Source organism: Dermacentor andersoni, chromosome 3, assembly GCF_023375885.2.
Source record: "Dermacentor andersoni chromosome 3, qqDerAnde1_hic_scaffold, whole genome shotgun sequence".
Lineage (NCBI taxonomy): Eukaryota > Metazoa > Arthropoda > Arachnida > Ixodida > Ixodidae > Dermacentor > Dermacentor andersoni.
In genome coordinates, this window is record NC_092816.1 from 60,022,396 (window position 1) to 60,033,324 (window position 10,929).

Sequence of the window (10,929 nt, forward strand, 5' to 3'; positions counted from 1 at the left end):
CGGTTGTGAAGAATCCTTGCGAAATACCCCAAGCTTATCAGAAGGGCCCATCTACTACCCAGCCCTACCCCTTCCGTGCTGAACGCGCGACTAATTAAGAGACAAGGGAAGGATTAGAGACGCACGTTGGGCCAGCTGTGGTTCTTACTCCAAGCTGTGAAGCTTCTCGTCCCTCACCGGACGAATTAAGAGTAAGGATAGCGTTTCTAGTGCGTACCGCGCGTATATTTGACATATAGTCGGACCAATGGTCTGGTTGCCTGGTTGAATGCACTATAAATTGCCAAGAGTTAACTTAGGATATAGAAAAGAAAATCATAGCAAAACAACTCATCGCCTCGTAATAACCCATCACAGTTCGTATGCATTTTGGTTAGAACGGTACATGTGTTCTCGCGCATAAAGTATAGGGGACAAAGGTACGTAATGCGCAAAATAATAGTAATATCATTCTTTGTAACCTTAACGACTGAGAAACCCAGGGAAGCCATACACGGGGATATCACAGCAAGTTAAACCGATTCATAGAGCATCCTGTTTGTTAAAGGAGAACGCTCAAGGGGAGAGGCTGAAGTTTGTAGCCAGTCGAAGCTTGCGCGGTCGGTATCTTCCGCTGCACTGCATAGATTTCATGAATCGGGAGTGTGTGCCTACGGGCGTGTCCTGCGCGCCCTGTGCATACAAAGAGTGCGGTAACATCTCGGAGCGAATGGTTAAGATGGAAGTACTGGGGAATGGAGGGGCCATGTGGGCGGGGGGGGGGGGGGGCGGACAGGATGGGGGGTGGCTACGGGAGGGAGGGAAGCGGTAGGCGTGGTAGGTCTTCCTTGGGCTTGGCTTGAAAGCCCTGAGGAAGTGGAGAGAGAGAGAGAGAGAGGGGGTGGGAGAGTGCTTCGGACGAAGCAATATGCCACACTCGGCGCGGCGCCGAGACAACGGGGACCTGGCGGGCGTTTGGCACGGCGGAAAAAGCCCCCTTCACAGGCGCCTTCACCGCACGACTTCACTTGGCTCGCAGTTGGCAGCGAACGGTGGCGTGGCGTTATTTGCACAACCGTGCGCAGGGAGGAGTGTGACGTGGCTGCGCGCGAGTCGTGCACAGCGGCGGCAAGCAGTGCGGCAAAGACAGTTTTTAGGCTTTCTTTCCTGCCCTTCGTGTATAGTGGCGCAGCCGTCGCCCGTCACTCACTGAGCCTCGCAATCGGCGTGAAGGCTTTCGAAGGCATTGCGCAAGTTGCGACTGACACTTTTGCGCTTCCTTACGGGGGCGCCATGCTATTGGCGTTCGATTTACGTTGCACCACGGTAGGAGGGGGTCGCGATTCTCTTTTCGAGCAGTAGCGCTTCAAGCAAGTAACTTACTGTAGTAGGTAGATGGCCCTGTTTTCTATTAATATCCATGAAATGGCAAGCTTGGCTTCTAACGACCCCGCTCTCTCTGAAAAATCTTCGAACAAAAGCCGGCAGATCCCACGCCCTGTGAGAATCGATGTTATGCGAAGCAGTGTGCGGGGAGCCTATCAAATTAACAAAACTACCATGAGAGCACGAAGACGTAGGCGGCTGTTTCATGACCAACGTGACACGCATGTCACGACATTCATGTCATCACCAATAATTTATTTTCGTCATATACTCTTGTCATGCTATGCTAATTTCAGCACATACGAAGACGTAGGCGGCTGTTTCATGGCCTACATGACACGCATGTCATGACATTTATATCATGAGCTATCATTTATGTTCGTTATGCACTCTTGTCATACTACGCCCATTTTCGTACCTACCAAGTTAACGGAACGACCATGGGAGCACGAAAACGTAGGTGGCTGTTTCATTACCTACATGACACACATGTCAGAATATTCATGTCATGACCGATCATTTATGTTTGTAATACACTCTCGTCATGCTACGCCAATTTTGGTACATACCAAGTTCACGAAACGACCATGAGAGTGCCAAGACAGTAGCCCGCTAGATAGATAGATACTGCCAAAGAGGCAAATGTTCATCAAAAAATGCTTCGCATTTAAAAGAGGAATAGATAAAGAAGGTAATAACAACATGTGCTCACAATGGTTCCAATTAAATTCCAAGACAAGCCTCACATTTTGGGTTTTGTCTATGCCAAGAGTGGCTCACGCAACACTTGAAAAAGACGCCTATATTACATCTCAACAACTTAAGGTTCTGGCTGCCTTTCTCCAAGAAAACAAAATATGTATATACGAAAAAAAATTGCAGTCACTCCACTCAGTGATTGTGGGCTACCAGCGGGGCTGTAAAAAAGACAAAGCGCACCACTGCGCTTTTTTTAGTATAAAGGTTTGCGCTAGTATAAAGGTTTGCTTATTTTGAGGCTTTTCCTTTCCGCGTTTGTAGAATGCTCTGCGAACACGCCAAATCGCTACTAATAGCGGCTCAACCTGTCGAGGTGTCCAAATTGAAGCGCGCCAAGCGTCTTAAGACGCTGGCTTGGCCGTAAGAAATTCATAACGGCATTCTATGCCGCTTGTCATCGGATGCGTTCGTGGCGTAATGGTTGCAATGTCGGGCTTCTGTGCTACAGTAGAGGTCTTGCGTTCGAATCCTGCGGGCGTTTGAGTTTACTAATGTTTACTTAATTATTTATTGCGCAGTACGTTGATGAAAATGACGAGTTTACATAGTCGCGAAGTCGCTTGAAGCCAGAAGGACGAAGTTTAGGCAAATTCAAACGCTGGCTGAGCCGCCCCCCCCCCCCCCCCCTCCCGATGGCAGCTCCCGTAGACACCTAAAGCCCCTTAAACTTCGTAAAGTAGCGACACTCTCCTCCTCCGCCTTCACTCCTCCTTGTTTCTCCTCTCTTTCACGCTCTCTCCTCGACCGTGGCGCCACCTACACTGCTCGCGCGTAGCAACGGCGCCAACATGTGCTCCTCGCCACTCCATGGACGCTTCTCGAGCAAAAATGGCGCTGAAGCAAGGCGCGAGGGTCCACGTGACGCTATTAGGCCAATAGCGACGCGGCGGCGGCCTCAGCCAGAGCGCGGGAGGAGAAGGCGGCATTCTTCAAAGCGTGGCACTACTTTACGAAGATTAAGGGGCCTCATAGACACCAGCGCCAGAGTTCCCTCAGTAATTATTGTATGAAACTATGTGTTGGGTGGCCTCTTAGCTTTCCTCTTGCTACGCCGGGTGTCAGCACATGCCTTAGCGGTTTGATTTGCCTCCTCACAGAGGTCGGAGGAGTTTTGAGGCACGGACATTGAAAAATGTATGGGAAGGTAGACAGACCTTTTTCGCAAGCTCCGCGGCAACGACAGCGCACCCGTCCCAAAAGACCTGGAAGATTGGTGCGAGCGAATCAAGAGTGACGCCGAGTCATCCACTAAGAAGATCGTCAGCGACCTGGAGGTAGAAAAGATGGACAGTAGGCTGGCCCATCTGATCGAGGCCAAGCAGGCGCTGCTTTTGAGATGGAAGGGACAAAGGTTTAACCGAAGACTGAGGAAAAAGATCTCCGAACTTAACAAGGCCATCGAAGATCACTGTCGGACCCTCGGCAAGCAGCAATGGGACGAGGTCTGTGACTCGATCGACGGGCAGATGCGTAACGGCAAGTCCTGGGGCATGCTTAAACATCTTCTCGACGAGGGCAGCACCAGATCCAGTCAGAGACACACGCTCGCCAGAGCCTTTCACGAAGCTACCATATCCTGTTCCGGGGACGAGCTGGTTGCCAAGCTCATGGAGAAATACCTTCCCATAAAGCATAGCGACGAGGAAGACCGGTTTCCCGACTACCTCGGACCAGCCCGTCCGGAATTGGACGAAGACTTCACCGTGGGGGAAATTAGGCAAGCCATTTTCGCGCTCAAGGGGAAGTGTGCGCCAGGTGCCGACAGAATCACCAACAAGATGCTGCGGAACCTTGACGACGGTTCGATCGCATACCTCACCGAGAAGATCAACGAGACGTGGAAAAACGGCAGCGTCCCAGAGCAATGGAAGAGCGCCAACGTCGTCCTGATCCCCAAACCCGGCAAGGCTCCGAACGTGGACAACCTCCGACCGATCTCTCTCACCTCCTGCGTTGGGAAAGTGGCGGAGCACGTCGTCCTCAACAGACTAAACAGATATCTCGAAGAGAACAACATCTATACTTACAACATGATTGGCTTTCGTGCCGGCCTCTCGTCGCAGGACGCCATGAAGATGATCAAACATCAAATCATCGATGGCAGTACCAGAGACACCAGGGCCCTGCTCGGACTCGACCTCGAGAAAGCGTTTGACAACGTTCTCCACGAATACATTCTGGCCTCCGTGGCAGACCTCAAGCTGGGCCCCAGACTATATAACTACGTCCGTTCGTTCCTGACGGGGAGGAAAGCGAGGCTGCGGATCGGCGACTTTGTCTCCGACGAGGTGCTCCTGGGCGCACGGGGCACGCCGCAAGGCTCGGTCATTTCGCCTGCTCTCTTCAACATTTGCATAATCGGCCTCTCGAGGAATCTGGCCCAAGTTGAAGGAATCAAACACACCATCTACGCAGACGACATCACCATCTGGTGCACCGGCGGTAGCGAAGGGCAAGTGGAAAGCGCCATGCAAGAGGCGGTAGACGTCACAGAGCAGTACCTGCTACCCACCGGACTCAGATGTTCCCCGACCAAATCTGAGCTTCTCCTTTATAGAAAAGAAAAAGGCCGCAGACCCAAGGGCTGGAAACCGGTCTCAGAAAGTGACATTCACCTGTTCACTCGGAGCGGTGACCCGATACCCAGGGTCGACACCATCAGAGTCCTGGGTATGTTCATAGAATCACGCGGCGGCAACGGCACTGCGTTACGCAAGATAATTGCGAAAACCGACAATGCTTTTCGCCTCGTCCGAAGGGTCACGAACAGACATCGTGGCCTCAAGGAGGACAACCTGCTTCGGCTCATCAACGCCTTTGTGCTGTGTCACTTTACCTACACGGTGGCCATGCACAACTGGCTCAGAGCCGAGCGGGAAAAGCTTAATGCCCTCATTAGAAAATTCTTCAAGAGAGCCCTCGGGCTGCCCGTCAGAACGCATACAGAGGACCTCCTTCGGCTCGGCATACACAACACCATGGAGGAGATGGCCGAGGCTCAGGAACGGGCCCAGCTAACTCGGCTGTCCACCACGCCAGCCGGCAGGCGTATCCTCGAGGAGATCGGACTCGCACCAACCAAGAACTTGGCTGAAGACACCCAAATCCCCAGAGAAATAGGGGAGAAGATCGTGGTCGCCCCTTTGCCCCGCAACGTTCATCCCGTTCACAACGCAGGTCGTCGCAAGGCAAGAGCACTTAATATACTAAAGCAAATAAACAAAGACAAAATCACAGCAAGCTTCGTGGACGCAGCTGCATACCGAGACGGCAAGGCTTTTGCGGTTTCCGTCATTGACACGCTGGGCAAAGTCATCAACTGTGCTTCCGTCCGGACGACGAACCCAGAGGTGGCCGAGCAAGTGGCCATTGCACTCGCCATGCAAGACGGTCGGAGAGACAGGGTGTATAGCGATTCGAAAGCCGCCATCAGGGCATTCCAGAAAGGCCGGGTAGCCCGGCAGGTAGTTCGCATTCTGAAAGGCGCCAAACAGGGCAACACCTCCATGCACTCGATCCTTTGGTTCCCTGCACATGTCGGGGCGATTGAGGAGGTTCCTCTGAACCTCAACGAGTCTGCCCACGAGGCTGCGCGTGGCTTTACCGACCGCGCTGCCCTCGGATCGGGCGACTCTCTCCCCGGACACAGAGACGCTCCTCTCACACACAACGAAATCACGAAATTCTTTTACTTAGAGAGAAGGGTTTTCCCCCCGCCTCACTCCAAGCTAAGCAGGCCGCAGGCGGTCACACTAAGACTTCTACAAACGAACGCGTACCCAAATCCGGCGTCCCTTAATAGCATATATCCAGAGATTTATCCAAATTGTTCTTGCGTGGCCTGTGGTGAGGTAGCTACGTTGCCTCATATGCTCTGGGAGTGCGGGTCGCTGGGCCCGACGTTCACCAAGGAAGAGTGGGACGCGCTCCTGCGAAGTCCTGTCTTTGAGGATCAAATCCTGGCCGTCCAGCGCGCCCGCGATCGGGCCGGCAGACTAGATCTGTCAGTTCCGTCGTGGGATTAGCCGGGTGCGCGTTTTATCGCGCTTTGCTGGACCAAATAAAAGTTTATTCACTCACTCACTCACTCAAGGTAGACAGATACGGCTCCGTTGTAAAAAAGGGGGACGCAGCACCGCTAGCGTGCACGTGGGATCCTTCCAGTCATTAACTGGCGTAGCATGGAATAATTAGCGACGAACATTCGAAAAAGAACCCCTTTTGTTTAGTTCTCAATTTTCTGTAAATGTCGTGACTTGTAAGTTTCACTGCACTGTACAAATTCGGTGAGACGGGGAGCAGCAAACAAGTGCCTTCGTTCGTGATCGTAGGCCGTTTGAGCTCTAGGGCAGTTCGTATGAATGGGTGTACCAGCCAATTCCGATAACAAACATGTTATATATATATAACATAATATATATAATATGTATATATATATATATATATGATCTTTCTTTGCTACGAAACGGTGCGTTGGGTTCGTGAATTCGAATCCACGCCTTTCACTTCTTTCTTTCAAAAAGCACCGCCGCTTCCTATCCAGACAAGCTTATCCCGCTTTCGGCAGCTGCGACGCTTTGCCCTTTATTTTTCTCCCTGCTTCTCTTTCTGTCGGCGTCTAGAGCAGGGGCGCGCCCAGAGCACGGCGAAGCATTGCGAAAGTTCAAGCCACGGGTCTAGGAAACGCGCAACCGAATCCGACCCGGCAACTGAATGCTCCGTGGCCTGCACTTCTACGGACCTCTCCATTTTCTCGTCCGACTTCTAGGCGGCAAGGTCGAGCGCGCAACAACATAGAAAATCTTTCACAAAATATCGGGCAGGAAAAGAGAACAGGGAGCCGTAGACGTCGAAATCAATACGATCACCGCATCTGCAATGTCACACACACAAAACAAAAAAAAGAAAAGAAGAAAGCAATTGAAGGACAATGCGAAGTGAATTGTCTCAACAGGTTTGCATAAAATCTCGGGATGGGTGGCTCCATCGTATACCAGTCGATTTCAGGCTGTAGGAATGGCGCCGGGGCGGTGCGTATTGTGCTTTCCGTGGGTCGATTTGAACGGGTCGCACGCCCGACCCGTCTCCCCGCGGGTCCAGCAGCCGAAATAGCCGGGAAGTTCACGCGGACGCGCGATATTCGAGAAGATAGTAAACAAAACGAGCCCGGTGTGTGGCATGTCGTTTTGCTGATCGGTGGGTGAGAAGACGACGGGCGAGATTGGGCGGTTTTTCATCGACGCAGAAATCAAGAGCTCCCGGCGAATTGACGAGGATTCCTGTTTTGTTGTATTTCTCATTTATTTTTTTTGCTGGTCTCACCATTGTGCTGGCAAGATGTAATTGTTTCGTTCTGCAGGCACTGTATGACTTGGCGGCTCCTTCAATACTTCTAGCTCGTGAAGCGACGTAAGGTCAGCAACATCCGCGGCACTTTTCACCGCATGCTAATAGCGATAAGACACAGCTGTACGTTTTTTCCGTCTGCGTGGGCGTTAGCAGAGCGTTTAGTAATATAAGGAAACCACTTAAAGATTTCGCTAAATCTCCATCGAGCTGCGCACCTTCAACCGCGACATGTACTCGAAAACGGGGGAAGCGCTGCTTTAGCTTTACCAGCAACAAATCTGATATCGACTTCTTTTTTTTTTTTTTTTTCTTGTGAGACGGGTCCTTATCATGTCCTGTAAGACTTACTCTGTTATTCTACCGCTTTTATCGGAGAGTGCATCTTCTTACTTTTTCTAAATTATTCTTTTTTTATTTGTCGCACAAATAATTGTGAACTCTGTGTTAGCGCTATCGAACCTCTATTTACCTCTTCCTGGTGTTAACAGCGCAAAACGTATACTACCCGCCGTGGTTGCTCAGTGGCTATGGTGTTAGGCTGCTGAGCACGAGGTCGCGGGAACGAATCCCGGTCACGGCGGCCGCATTTCGATGGGGGCGAAATGCGAAGACACCCGTGTACTTAGATTTAGGTGCACGTCAAAGGACCCCAGGTGGTCGAAATTTCCGGAGTCCTCCACTACGGCGTGCCTCATAATCAGAAAGTGGTTTTGGCACGTAAAACCCCATAATTATTATTATTAAAACGTAGACGGGACACGAGACGAGAAAACGACACCATGAGCGCTGACTTTCAGCAACGTTTATTTGAAAGAGGGTTTCTTATACCTTTGCCCACACGTGTCACAGGCACGTCATCGCACGTCGTGTGGAACGCGCACTTTCTTTTGCACTCAAGATAATGATTGTACGTGCGAAAGTTTGAGTTCTTCTTCTGTTAGTAACGAGGACGGCGTGCTAACGCATTGGTTACGAAGTCTGGCAATCTAGGCTGCCTCAATTATCTCCCGAACCAGCTGGTCATTGTGTGTGTGTTTTTTTTATGCTCCGCTTTATGCTGATATTCTGTCTCGTCTGTGCATTTGTTTTAGCAGGCGTATACCTTCATTATGTACTGTCCTCGCGTTTTTTTACTCGGTTTACTTTTCTTTTGAGCCGGCCCATTTTTAATATGTACTGCTTGTCGAAGTGAGAAGGAATAGCAGGTATCACCCATGATGACAAACTCTCCTACATACGCATCTAATTTAAAAAAAAAAATAGTTTTTACAATTGTTTCTTACTGAATAATATATCTTGTTGCTTAATTCATCCTAGTCAGTAGCGTGTCAGGTACATCGCAAGGATAACCGCTCCAGGTCTCGTATAAAATCTTTCCCTCTCCGTCTATCTTCAATTTTTGTCATCAGCGCTCGCGAACGGAGCAATAGTGCAACAGGGGAAAGCTGATGTGCGCCGCTAACAACTTCGCCATCACTCCGACTACTACTGTCCGTTTCGGGGGACCCTGTCACAGAGCGGCTTCCATATGAAAAGTGATTTGCATATAGATAACAATGGCACCATTTCTTGTAGTGTTGCAATGAAAAGTGACGGGTGTTCTCTATTTCCTTTTTTCTTTTCTTTTTTTTTTACTGATCAATTTTTCAGCGCTTCGAATATTTGAATTATAAGCCTCGTTCTGCAAAGTGATAATATTCTGGTTAGCTCACCTGGTAAGCGACTGCTCCAGGAACGCCTTTCTGCAAGAGCGTAAATTGACTGGCGCGCCGCCAGTTAACTTTAAGAAGAAAATCGCATTTGTCTATGCCGTGCGATATGTGACTGGCTCATTTGATCGAAAAAAAAGTTTGTGGACTGAAAATGCTCTTTATTTGGCTCTAATTATACGTTGCGTGCAGAGACCTTTAGCGCTTGTAATTTAGATAAAAAAAACTAGCGTATTATAGTAAGCTTTGCTGTCTACAGATGGCGGTGCAGTCAGCAGACTTCCTACGCTGCAACTGGGTTTCGAAAACTGAGACCTGCGAGGAGTTCCGCAACTTCTTTAATTGATTAGCTTTGGGTGGTTGCGTATTATATGCCCTGAAGTGGACGAATTCTTCAACTGCGGCAATTTTTTCCCGGAAAACCCGCGCAGGCTTAGCAAGGTAGATATATGGTTTAGCCGTTTGACATTCATCGCCGAAACTTTTATAGAGCATTGAAAGCACAGAAGATGGACGAACGAAAAAGCGCCTTGTCCTGTCTTTCCCTCGCCTTTGGTCTTTCCATTGCAGCTATACCAGATATTTTTTTTTTCTGCGGGTTTCCTATAGTTTCTTTCTCAGTTTTTCTTACGTGGGTGTCAATTTTCCTGTTCTCGACTGGCGCTGATTTCGGTCAAGTCTCTGTCAATGTTTGCAGGTCAAACACACGATATGGGACGATGTCCAAGAAGCACAACACCTGCGCCATTCGAAACACATAACATCTTCGCAACAACGACAAAAACAATGACAAGTGCTCGTAGAACGGAAGGTGCTCAGAAAAAAAAAAGGCTCTTGCCGTGACGACTCGCAAGCTTGGCTAGTCAGAAAAGCGCACCTCAAAGCCAGCCACAGTGAAACGACAAGTGAGACAGAAGAAAAGAAAATAACATTCTAGGATAACCGTTCTGCGAAGTCATCACGAGTTACGCACCTCAATCAGGGGACGCACACAGGCCTCTTGGCACGCACTCCTCGTGTTTGCCCACCTTGATTTAGAAGGGTCCGGCTCATTTTCTGGACAAACCCCCGGTGCAACCAGTGCGTCAAAGGATCCGCTGGGCAGTCTGTCAGCCTTTGCCTTTGACTCCTGTCCTTTTTTCTCTCTCTGCATTTTCTCTGAAAACAACCCCGGCGGATATCCTTGGCTTCTTCGTAGGTCAAATTGAACGCGAGCGCAGGACAACGAGTTTGACCCTTGGCGATGTCGTTGGTCGAAGTCTATACGTGGGATGTTGAGAATTTGGGACAAGTTGTTTGCGATGGGCGTTGCTTGGAGGGAAAAAAAAATATTCCGCGTCCGGCTTATTTGCTGAAATCGAATGCTTCGAGACGCCTCCGAACAAAAGTTGAAATAGAGGAACCCGGTTGCTAACTCGGGCAAGAGGGCCCCTTTATGCTGGGACCAAGAAGGACGTGAGCGGGAACCGTGATTGCGAAAAGGCGAATGCTTCGGCTTTGCTTTTAGCATATGCGAAAAGGGACTGTCTAGCCGTTACGTTACTTGCGGGAGCAGGTTACCACGGCCTTTTCTTGCCTCACCTTACCCGCTCTATCCACCCTATCTCCTTGCCATGCATTAGTGGAGCAGAAGAAGATACTTTTCTTTCGGCCTCATTCACTGGTTTATCGGTCTATTCTATACCATCCTATTCATATTAGGCTCAAGACGCTTCGAGAGCCATCTAATTTCCAGAACAAACGCAGT

At 49.9% G+C, this 10,929-nt stretch overlaps 1 protein-coding gene across 1 annotated transcript in view; it reads left to right on the forward strand.

Moving 5' to 3' along the window:
• The window catches only part of LOC126547246 (high affinity cationic amino acid transporter 1-like), a 442,489-nt gene that overhangs the window by 189,936 nt on the left and 241,624 nt on the right, over positions 1–10,929 (forward strand). The gene's annotated exons all lie outside the window — the stretch shown is intronic.